At 36.9% G+C, this 11,753-nt stretch overlaps 1 protein-coding gene across 1 annotated transcript in view; it reads left to right on the top strand.

The window, feature by feature from the left end:
• The first annotated feature begins 981 nt into the window (after positions 1–981).
• LOC142213555 (cadherin-8) overlaps positions 982–11,753 on the top strand; it is a 344,980-nt gene continuing 334,208 nt past the window's right edge. Inside the window, exon 1 of the mRNA XM_075281925.1 lies at positions 982–1,335. The gene's annotated coding sequence lies outside the window, so the exon portion shown is untranslated. The remainder of the gene's footprint in view (positions 1,336–11,753) is intronic.

The following is an 11,753-nucleotide window of genomic DNA, read 5'->3' as shown; positions in this document are numbered from 1 at the left end:
GTATGGATTGACAACACTATAAATATCTAGAACTGCTCCCTGTTTGCACACATTGGCTTCTAACTTTAACTATTACTGTGCCAGAGGACTACATCTAGCTCACAACACTTGAATTGTAAACTGCAGTATATAAGGAGAGCATTCTGACATGGCTTTTTGTCTGCAGATTATCTAAGGTAAGATGGGCTCAATTGCCCCCTAGGCTGTTAGGTTTTTAACGCTCAGACTCTCTCAAGCAGTCATTTCATTCAACAAGGACAGTGTAAAACCAGTGGCTGCTGCACAACCTCTTGGGAGATCAAGACTCCTGTGAACAAATACACTGTGACGTCAGATATTGATTATAGCATTCCAAAGAGGTTCTGCAGCAACCAAGCTGCAACTACTGTCAATATTATATTGACAAGCTAACCCGTCATCCCATGCAATTAGAAGTTTAATGAAAGCTGTAGTTTTACCTGCCTTCTGATACCACTATCTATAGTCTAATATTGCATATCACCAAGTCTTTTCTGCTGCAGCTGACAGATTTAGCCCTGCTACATCTGCAATTCTCCCAACAATTTAAATAAATGGAAATGTTATCTAGTGAATGCAAAGGCTGGAAAAATTCAGCACAGCTCCATTTGTGGTTGCAAATCTGTCTTTGTTGCACAGCAACGATTGGGTTAAAGGGCCAGCGCTGTATAAATACATGCAAATAATGTATTAATTATCAGAGATAGACACACACACAGAGAAATATTCTAGGTAGCACTGGATGTGATAGCTGTGGCAGCTGAAGGGTTACTAGTCATAGACAGGGCAGACAATGAATGAATCAACAATGACAAGAAAAGTTGGGCACTTCACTTGAAATGATAATAATAAAAAAATGCATCCATGAATTTCCAAGCAGCGGACCAGCCTCCAAGACTAGCAGCCCAATAAGAGCTGTCAGGGGAGGCTCTCTGAGATCACTTTCTCACAACCCTTCACTGTTTTGCTCAGCAGCCAGGCACATTGGAACAGCTCACTGATAAAATTCAAGGATTTACTGGGAATATCCCTGCCTCTCTCTTTTTTCTCACTCTCTCTCGCTCGCTCTCTGTCTGTCTGGAGATACACTGCTGATGTGTAGAGAGAGGGAGCTGGAGGAAACTGCATCCTTCCATCAGGACACATAGAGCTTGAGAGTGTCAATCTCTCTATCAGCATGAAAAGGCACAGGAGCCCACAATAAGTGAGGACTGCTCATACACCAGGGATCCATCCGGCTTGGCACCCTCATAGATCCCTTCTAATCCATCCTGAGCTTGGAGCTGCAGATGAAGATGCTGCCTGAATACTGGCACAGTAAGTATTTACCCTTTCCATTGCTTATGTGACCACTGAGGCTACTTTGCAGGGGTCTCATACGATCTCCCCCACCACACTGAGAGTTCTCTTGATAAATGGCCAGGGCTCTTTGCCACTGCCTGGGAATATTCAGTCTCCCTGCAGCAAGTGTTGATGAACACATCATTCCCCGGTTGCAGGTGATTACCTATCTTTTTATAGGGAGAGAGTTTGTTGGGCTTCTTCTAGCATAAGGTGTCTCTTTATCCTCTCGCTGTATTATTTGCAATGATACTGGAGTACATCATTCTATGCATTTCTTGACCAAATGTCAGTAAAGCATTCATGCACTGAAATGGTTCGCACTTGCCGTGATGAGAATAAATATCATTCACCATCCTCTTATGTAAATTGCTGGAGAGTGATGTGCATTGGAAGAGCAGGGTTGAGACTATTCCTAGTGTTATCATTTTATTTTGTAAGAGTGGGGGGTGGTGGGCACCGATGTGGGTGGGGGACTAGTTGCAGCAGGAGACCTGTAAGATTTACACCTACGGCATGACACATGGGGTGAGAGAGAACTAGAAGATTTAGATGATTCTATATGATCTGATTGCAGTAGAGACTTCGCTCCTTGTCAGTTTTTAGACACAGCCACCAAGTTCTCTTTATTTCGACTCCTTGGCTTGCTAGAATATACACCAATTCTAAACTTACTCCTACAATTCTCTGGCAGGTTAGCAGCATAATTAAATAGTAAGTGGTTAGCGGCTAGACATGGTATTTAAATGCCTGGAGACCTCCGTCCCTTTGAGTGTTCTCGCTGTACAGTATCTTGCACTCATATTATGGCACTTGGAAAATGGTGCAATAAAACAGAACCATCTCTCTTCTGTTGGACCTGCAACAGCAAGTATTTAGTAGAAAGACTAGGGCGAATCCACACCCTACATTGCACGGGGAAAGCTTTTGATCACCTGTGGCAGCTGAAGGGTTAAACACGAGCCCTGCGGCACCGTGTGAATATGGAATGCTCTAACTGTCTATGAACCTATGATTCAATTATGTGAACCCAACTAAAGGGCAAGAACCAAAACATTAATAATACAACATGGGAACACATCAGCCAAATAAAATGTCAGGTTAACACATGAATGGTTCTTGGTGCTTCCGTTTCAACAGGTCTTCTAAAAAAATAGAAGGAAAAATCCACAGGCATTGGAAATTTTTGCATTTACCAAAGGATGTCAGGATTTAGACCGGTTACGGATGGGTAGGAGAAATCATTGCAAATTCATTTTAGTGAAAATCTGTTGGGGATCAATGATGCTGAGAGATGTTTTTGTAATGTGTCTGTGTACAGTCTTTAGCAGGAGTTACAGACATATTATTGTCAAGAAAATCAATATTCTCATGCACAAGTTGAGCTTCGTGGGTCAGGAAATGAATCAAAGTTGACTTTGAACAATAGGTGGAATTTTATTAGGACCAATCAGTCTCCAGAACATTTCTAGCATCCTCATAATCCATTCTCAAGACCAGAACATCCAGGAGGGTGACATTTCCAATACCCTTATCTCACAGTTTGCTGAATGTTAACATAAAGGAACTTTTTTTTACAAGACTGATCTAATATCCAAAAATTTTCCCTTGAAATTTTTTTGAAAAAAGTACATTACAAAAATAAAACCCCATTTTAAGAAAGAAAGAGATGCAGTCAGGCACTAAAATATTAGGATACCACTGGCAGTGTATCTTCTTAATTATTTTTGGCATGGCACCACACACAGTGAATATCAAATCTGGGACCTTTGTGGGACTTCATACATAGACTTCTCAAATCAATTTAATTTGGACGTGTTGCTGCATTTGAATCCTTGCTCAAAACGCGAGGCAGAAGATGAAGGCCTCTGCAAATAGGAAAGAAATGCTGATTTGCTTTTAAAAGTGTAAATATTTTATGATCTCACGTGCTCGGAATGATTTCACCATCCTGAGATGTTTTTGTAGAGTAGCCCAAATACAATTTGATGTAGCTGGGAAGTCATCAGTACCAGCAAAGATATGGTTACTGCCTGGCACCTATAATGTTATATGACATCTTTACCTTAACCCACTTGTGTCAAGAAAAACATAATCTAGGATGTCGTCTGGCATCAATAGGGACCCAATAGGAATTCACGAGTGTAAAGACGGTATAATACACACACCAGGATGCTCATGCCGGTATTATAGGTCATGTTGGAAGCCTATCAGTGCAACACATCCTATATGTAAGGCTGTAAATTACATAACTGGCATTGTGAGAGTAGATGGGAATAAATAAATAAATAAAAACACGTTTTACTTTCCATTACCTTCAATTTTCAAAGTATGATTCGAGTGGCAGCATAGAGAACTTGCTTTGAGTCATGCCTGGAAAAAAAAGCATTTACTGTCTGTCATCTGGTACGTAATTATCGATTCTTTGCCGCTGTTCAGAAAAGAAATAAGTACCTTTAAGGACCTGAGAAGTTTTGTACGTTTTAATGAAAACACAAAGTAAGTTAGATGAAACCTTAAAGGAAGAGTCAAGTTCCTATGGAAGGTCTCGCCTTGAGCATCGCATACTGTACTGTACACAGTGTAAGAAGAAATGAGAGAAACACTTATTTTTTACATTGGAGTTTGCATTGATAAACCCAATGACCATCAACTTGCTATCGGAGAAATGAGTATGAGCCATCGTAACTGGACCATAAAGTTGTGTCATTTATTCTTCCCTATTTTATGTCACATAAGGGTCATTCTTAATTATACTCATTAATTATATGAATCCGAAAACCCCACAAAAAACACATAATATAAGTATTCTCGGAAGGGAGATGTCAATGATACAAGTGTGTATCCAGTACATGTTAAAGAAAAAAAAAATTTAAATATAAAATATAATAGACAAGTGATGATGCAGTCAAAAAAAGTGTTCATTTCAGAAATAAATATTCAAATATATATTCTAAAAAAAACTGTAAAAAAAAAAAGTCTAAGTCACACATTTTACTTTCGACTATATATATAAAAAAAAAATATATATATATAATGGCTTCCAGTGAGCCCGACATATGAACTGGAGATTTATTATATTCCAAAGCATGAACAATTAGCATTATAACTCAAATTTTTGCTTATGAAAAGAAGTCAAAGTCCAGGTTATAATCCCTTTTCATTGGTAAGGTGCCAAAAAACGCTCAAAGGACAATCGCCTGCTTCCATTTTTCCCCCCACCTTGCTGTAATGCTATAATTATATCTTCATCCTAACTTTGTCAAAGTTTTTTTCTAAAAAAAAACAAAAAAACCCTGTAGGGAGAGAGGCTGAAGTATAATTCTTTCAGAATTAAATGCCTACAGAAAATAGTAAGCTCAATGGGTTTCTGAATATGACTCTAACAAAGAACCACCGATCTGAAGTTTGTAAAGACAGGCAGGGGGCTATGACTTTCAATGTGTATGTTCAATTTTTGTAACAGCTGGCTCTGTGTATGACAAAGACTATTATTAACTGGCGTGAAAAATGTAAAAATCTGTTCATTATATTTACTACACTGCTGATGTGATTGAACTTTTAAGCCTGGTTATAGTGGATGAAATTACTTATAGTATGTGTTCTGGGAGAAAATATTAGACATAAATCATGGTTGACAATGCAGATTAAATACTTAGCTACAACAAATACATTTTCTGTTCTGAAAAGCAATAAAATGAAAACTATCTATAATGCTAAATCCAGAATACAACTGTCAGCTCTCTACCTGCTTAGAGTCATTATTTGGTTCAGCATGGATAGACCTGCGCTTGTAGAGGCTGTCGAAATGCTGTGGTCTGGCCAATAGATGTAGACTGAAGATAAAATGGTTAATTTTGCAGACATAACAAAAGCAGCGTGTAATTGATGTTGGTTGTATGACAGTGCTGTGCCCTTCAGCAGGTCTTCCAAATTGTACTGAAGTCCAACATGGACTAAGTTCAACATGCCATAAGGGATTTCAAGGATAAATAACCGACTCAACAGCATTGTGTGTATTTGGAGTAACAGTTGAGTTGTGCTATATTGATTGTTATCTATAGAGATGGGCAGAAAAAAAAAAAAAAAATTCATTGGACCAGTCAAGTATGGGTCATTATAAAGCCAGTTGAGGAGATATTTTTCACTCTCGGGAAGCTAAAAGTCTATTAACACTTATCAGTTAAGGTTGGTTTAGGACTATCAGTTCTTGAGAGAACATATTTCTCAGAAAATGAGGAACAATAAGGTTCTAGATAGTAAATAATGTGGCTTGAGTTTGATGTTTGTTGAATGACTGGTCCATAAGACTGATTGGTCATTCATATGTATATACAAAGACTGAATGGACGCTTAGAGATTTTAGAATTTCTTAAGATGATGCTTCTATCTTATACCTATTCTTATCAAAACACATTATGTTTGGCCTAGTATACATATCAATTGAGATTTTTTATTTATTGACCAGTATGTAGATGGTGTTCTGTCATTTCACCATCCTTCTATAGATATACTGACTTTAGGGCTATCCTTTTTACCACTACCATATTGTGAGGCTCTTAATAGTCATAAAATATTTATCATATGCTAGACAGGCTCATTGGAGTTCAAGTAGTCATTTATTTTTGAAAATTTTGGAATATTAAAATTAGGGAAAATCTGGAAATTCCACAACTAAGGAAAAGTATACCAACAAGATCCCACCATAACCCTACAGTATACATAGGTTCTCACATTCATAAGAATGTAAGTCAAGTTCAACGTGTTCTTTATTAGGGTATTCATTATTAGGGCAAATCTATATTTTAATTAAACTGTATAGATAATTCTGAATTCTGCAAATCACAATGTACAGATTTTGGCAGAAGAAATCCCTATTTTAGGACAATGTACTCTTCATACTGTGACCAAACCTAACTTCTGTTTATGTAATGTTGCTTTTTTTTCCATTGCTTCTTTTTGCTTTAACCCTTTGGGATGCAGTATATGTTTTGAGCTGTTTCCTAACACAGTTTGAAAAGAATATAGATAGTGTGAGATTTATCATGTCCAGATCAGTTTTGTACGTGCAAAGTATTCATACTATGCAACTTCAAAAAGCAGAAAACATCAATGTATCATAAGTACCCAATAGTCCTTGTCATAGTCCTGGTCCCAGCAATTATACAGAGGATTAATGCAGAATATAGTCTATGGTTGACCTGCTTTGTGATACTTTAGCCCTTACTAATGTTTGATATATATATATATATATATATATATATATATATATATATATATATATATGCGTATAACAATAAAACATATCTTAAAGGGCCCTAATCCTCCATATTTATGGTCAGCACAATCCATGTGAATTTTTAATACACATGACATTCATTTTATTTAAGGGATATTGAGAACTAGATGTTAGCTTCGAGGAAAACAAACAATCGACATGTCTGTGGATGTTCTTAGTTTTCTGTTTGCACTGTAAGAAGTGTAAGAAGAGCTCTGTATCTATTGCATGGCTTCATAATCATGAAGGACTATGCTCAACCTACTGTAGCACAGAGCTATGGGGCAAGCTTATGATATGTTGTCAACTATATAACTTTTACATGACTAATAATAATAATAATATTCAATAAAATAAATACATTTCTTATTAGCTCATGAATACATCTTAGCCCAGTATGCAGTTTATGGTGTATATAAGTGCATTCAGTGTCATGTATAACGTATGACTTTATGACTACGCTTTTGTTTTTCAAGGTCTTAAAACCGTATGTCACAATCACAATGATATTTCCACACGTGCGTTGCACTTTACAATTACTCGCTAAAGCTTTTTGTTTATTAATTAAATCCGTGTATTTACGCCACAAGAAAGAGACAAATTCTGCCACCTCGTAAAGCACAATAATTAAAAGAAACCTCTGCACCAGGTTTACATGCGTCGTGTAATGATTATCCAGTTTCATTAGGGCTTGGGGACTTGCAGCAAGGCATTGTGAGTCATATTTGTTGATATACATAATGATTAAAATCATTTGTTGAATTGATTGTTTTCCAGTTGAATATGATACTGCTCTGAACAAAAGATGATGAAGAAAATTGCCTTTTTCTAACTAATGCAGAGTCGATTTGTAAAAGGATTAAATGAACTGAGGAAATTGCTCATAATCCTGTGTTATATGGTTCGACTCTACTGCAGTATAGAGAGGGGAAGTTGTTATAGACAAGAAAGTTTTGAAGTTGAAGTATTGTATTTTGTATTGGTACAGGATATGAAGTCCCTGACACTGTAACCTCTTGTGTTGTTCAACACGGCTGTCTTTCTGGGTATCATAGGTTGCTATGAAGTTAAGCTTCATGATACTGAATTACTAGGGATTGGGATGTTACACATGATCTCAGTATCTATTTTTGAGGAACATGATTGTAAAAGCTACTAGATATGGTAGACTTGAATTTGATATTAAAATTAATATGAGTATCCCCAAATCCCTGAAAGATTTATCTCCTCCACCATTTAAACATGGAAAAGCACAACCATGCCCAATAGATGCTTTCATAAGTATTTCTCCCCAAAGTATATCAATCTCTAATCCATGCCTCCCCCCCCAGCCACTGGTTACCCCATATAATGCCAACGGTAGCTTCTAGAGTGCTAGCTACAAATGTCTGTCTGTCTATCTATCCATCTATGCATCTATCTATCTATCTATCTATCTATCTATCTATCTATCTCCTATCTATCTGTCATCTATCTATCTATCTATCTATCTATCTATCTGTCATCTATCTATCTATCTATCTATCTATCTGTCATCTATCTATCTATCTATCTATCTATCTCCTATCTGTCATCTCTCTATCTATCTATCTATCTATCTATCTATCTATCTATCTATCTATCTATCCATCCATCCATCCATCCACCTTTGCACCATTTTTCCTGAGTAAAGTGTCCATTAACTTTTTGGTGGTCTGCATTTCACATCTCATAATGACTATCTTCATAAAATGCAGCGATTTCACGTAGAACATTTAACAGATGTTAATATGAGAAAACATACTCTGTTGCATATAGCCATCTATAAAAATAATTTTTCATCCACATATTATTTTAACACCATATCAGTTCCAGAAGAAAAATATCTAAATTTTCTTTTTCTAACACTTCACACTCATTGACTGTAACCATGAATTAATCTTCATATCTTCAACGGACTGTACACACATACACATTGGATAAGTTGGTGGTTTTATATATGGATATGGATATAGATATAATTCTGAATTATTACACAATTTAAGCCATATGCTACTGAAGTGTTAAAAACACCAGATGTTCTAATACATCTTATACCATCATAGTACTAAGGGAACATGTCCAAACTATATATCTATATCTATACAAGCACCTTCCATTCCTAATTATAGATAATGCCATAAACTGGTGACCGGATTAAAATGTGTATGTCATCAGAATAAACATTTTCCCAAATTATTTGTCCCTATCACAAGGGCTATATTTATGTGTTAGTTTGTGCTCAGCACAAAAAACTGCTTGACTTGCAAGTCTCTTGCTTATTTGGACAAATTAATGCTTTGAAGGTCCTGAAATCTGCATATTTTTTGGTTTTTGGGCAATGGGCTTCTTGCATCATATGACATAGACCAATGCAATAATGTTTCTTGGTGAAAATCGAGAATAGATGTAAGAAGAATCACTGTAAAGGAGCATAGTCTAGCTGTATAGTTTATCTTCTGCCTTATTCAGAATCCCTTTAAGGATCTTTGTTTCTCTTTAACAAGGCATGCATGTAAAATATTTTGAATTTCAAGGGAAGGTATTCTGTTGGATAGTAGCTAGCCCGTACAGTAAGCATTGAATTGATTCAGTATAACTTGTTCTCAGCTAAAATGTCCAGTGGGCAGTCTGACACAATGATGGACAACTATTGCTGCCTGTAACTTACAGTAGAGAGGTTGTCAGTCTCGGATACAACCACCCACTGGGCTCCTATTCATAGACACAACAGGAATTTAACTGAATAGATTATAATTTCTATGGAATATTTGTCCACAAATTATGTATCAATCTACTTAGCTTGATAATATGCTGACAACATGTTCATCTGACGTAATACTAGCCATAATACTGTGATACTGATAGACATCGTTTTGTAAAGAAACTGTTTTACAAGTCATATTTTTGATTTGAACTCTCCGTCTTCCCACAGTTTAGATTATACAGTTTACAGGGCGGCTTTAGATGGAAGGGCTCTTTAAATTCTCAAAACTTTTAAACCCAGTGTTGATCAGTGAAGCAAACAAATGAACCAATGAGTTTTGGACTAGAAGAGAAAACAGATTAAGTAATTTTCTACCTCATGTCACAATCATTCAAGAATATTCCCCGTAGATATAGACACACAGATATAGAGACACATCTCTGTCATCCTAAATCTCTGTCACCTTCATACAGTGGGACATGAGGAATCTAAAAATAAGTATATGCAACACCTAAAGATATGCTTGGAGACTACGGATTACCAGTATAGAGAAATACGTAAAATTATAGCTACATATGAACACGAGCAAACGTAGATTTTTATCCGCTGTAGGTTGTGGAAATTTATAGCTTATTCACAGACTATATAATAAATGTCTGATATAACATGGAGGCTTGGCCTGGTGCTACACTGAATGGAAGGATGGCTTGGTAACCATGGCTCGTCATTTATGTCTATGTTAGTTCAGTACTTGCTTGGTTCTTCTGAGAATACCTATGGAAGTGAACAGAGTCATATAAGTGCAGCCACCTCTCCATTCATGCAGCAGTGACACCAAGGGGGAATGGGGGAGCCGATTGTGTGTTCCCCTATTCTGTGAACCTAAAGGTGGAACCTACATCTATCAGATACCTATATCAAGATCCCACACTCTTAAGAAACTGATGCACTGAGACAAATTTATCAAGACTGGAGTTTCATTTGTCAATCTTAATAAAGACCCAATTGGCGCGAGATGGACCTGTATAATCAAGTGGTTCATGTCAATCATATATGCTGTAATAACTATGTCCTGAGGTGTCCCTGTCCTGGACCACTCAAGATTTTGCCCCGTTCTTCACATATTCATGAAAAGTGGCGAGACATAGAATGGGAGTATAGCATTGCACCATAGATGAGCCACAATATCACTCATCTAGCCAGAAAACCGGAGAAGATGCCTTGATTATTTCTCCCCATTGGGTTATTAAAATAGGTTTCCCATAGCTTTGCATTAATATAACAAAGGACTGCCGTGTCTCAGACCGTAACTAATGGTGAAGACATAGCATGTCTTAGCAATGTAAGATATCTTGGTTTCCAACATGTGTACTGAAATGGAGCATATAAGAGTCACTATATTTCATGTGTGTGGACTGGAAAAGCATTTCAAGGAAGACCAGGTTTTCAACTTTGGCCATTGCAGTATAAGGGGTGAAAGGCGTCGAAGATCTTTTAACTTGTCAAATTCCAATACAGAAGATGCATACAGTACACTAAATACATTGGTATGACAATATGCAACATTGGCTGAATTAAAATGTTTACACAGCGACATGTACTAATAAAATGACATTAGATTTTATAAAAATACAATAACAGATGTAGCAGTGTTCACCTTGTTACTTGGCATATAACTGATATCCTTGTGTTTCATTGGTCCTCAGGTTCATCTACTGAGTTATCCTCCATTATGAACATCCGTTGTCCTCATCCTATGAAGAATGAGAGCAGTGGACGTTAATGGTAGTAGAGTAGTTTGATACAGACCCTCCATCTGTATCCCTTCTCATAAACGCTAATGTAAAAAATATGATGGAAGTATTCTTCCATCATATTTAATACTTCTGTGTGCATGACATTCTTGAAATTCATGACAAAAGAAAGCTCATGTTAGAGAAGGCTCCATCTGCATCCATCACTTAATGTCTGTTGCTCTCATCCTATGAGAGAGGAGAACAACAGACATTAAATAATGGTAATGTTAACCTACCCTTACACTAGCCCAGGGTCAGGCAACCTTCGGCACTCCAGTTGTTGTAAAACTACAGCTCCCAGTATGTATACCTGCTCTGCTGTTCTTAGAACTCCCATGGAAGTGAATGGAGCATGTTGGGAGTTGTAGTTTCCCAGCAGCTGGAGTGCCGAAGGTTACTGACCCCTGTACTAGCCCATCTACTACATTGCACAAATAAGAGTCAGCTCTGCAAGTGACGCCAACAAAAACTACTTTCCTATTAGTTCATGTCATTTCAGTTTTTTGACTATTTCCTCTCAGAATGATGCTGCAAATGTAATATTTGGTCTATAAATACTTTTTGCTGTGACACACATGGTACAATATGCATTGCA

The sequence above is a fragment of the Leptodactylus fuscus genome, chromosome 7 (genome assembly GCF_031893055.1).
Source record: "Leptodactylus fuscus isolate aLepFus1 chromosome 7, aLepFus1.hap2, whole genome shotgun sequence".
NCBI lineage: Eukaryota > Metazoa > Chordata > Amphibia > Anura > Leptodactylidae > Leptodactylus > Leptodactylus fuscus.
The sequence above is the reverse complement of the archived record's forward strand: the minus strand, read 5'-3'. Positions and strand labels throughout refer to the sequence as shown.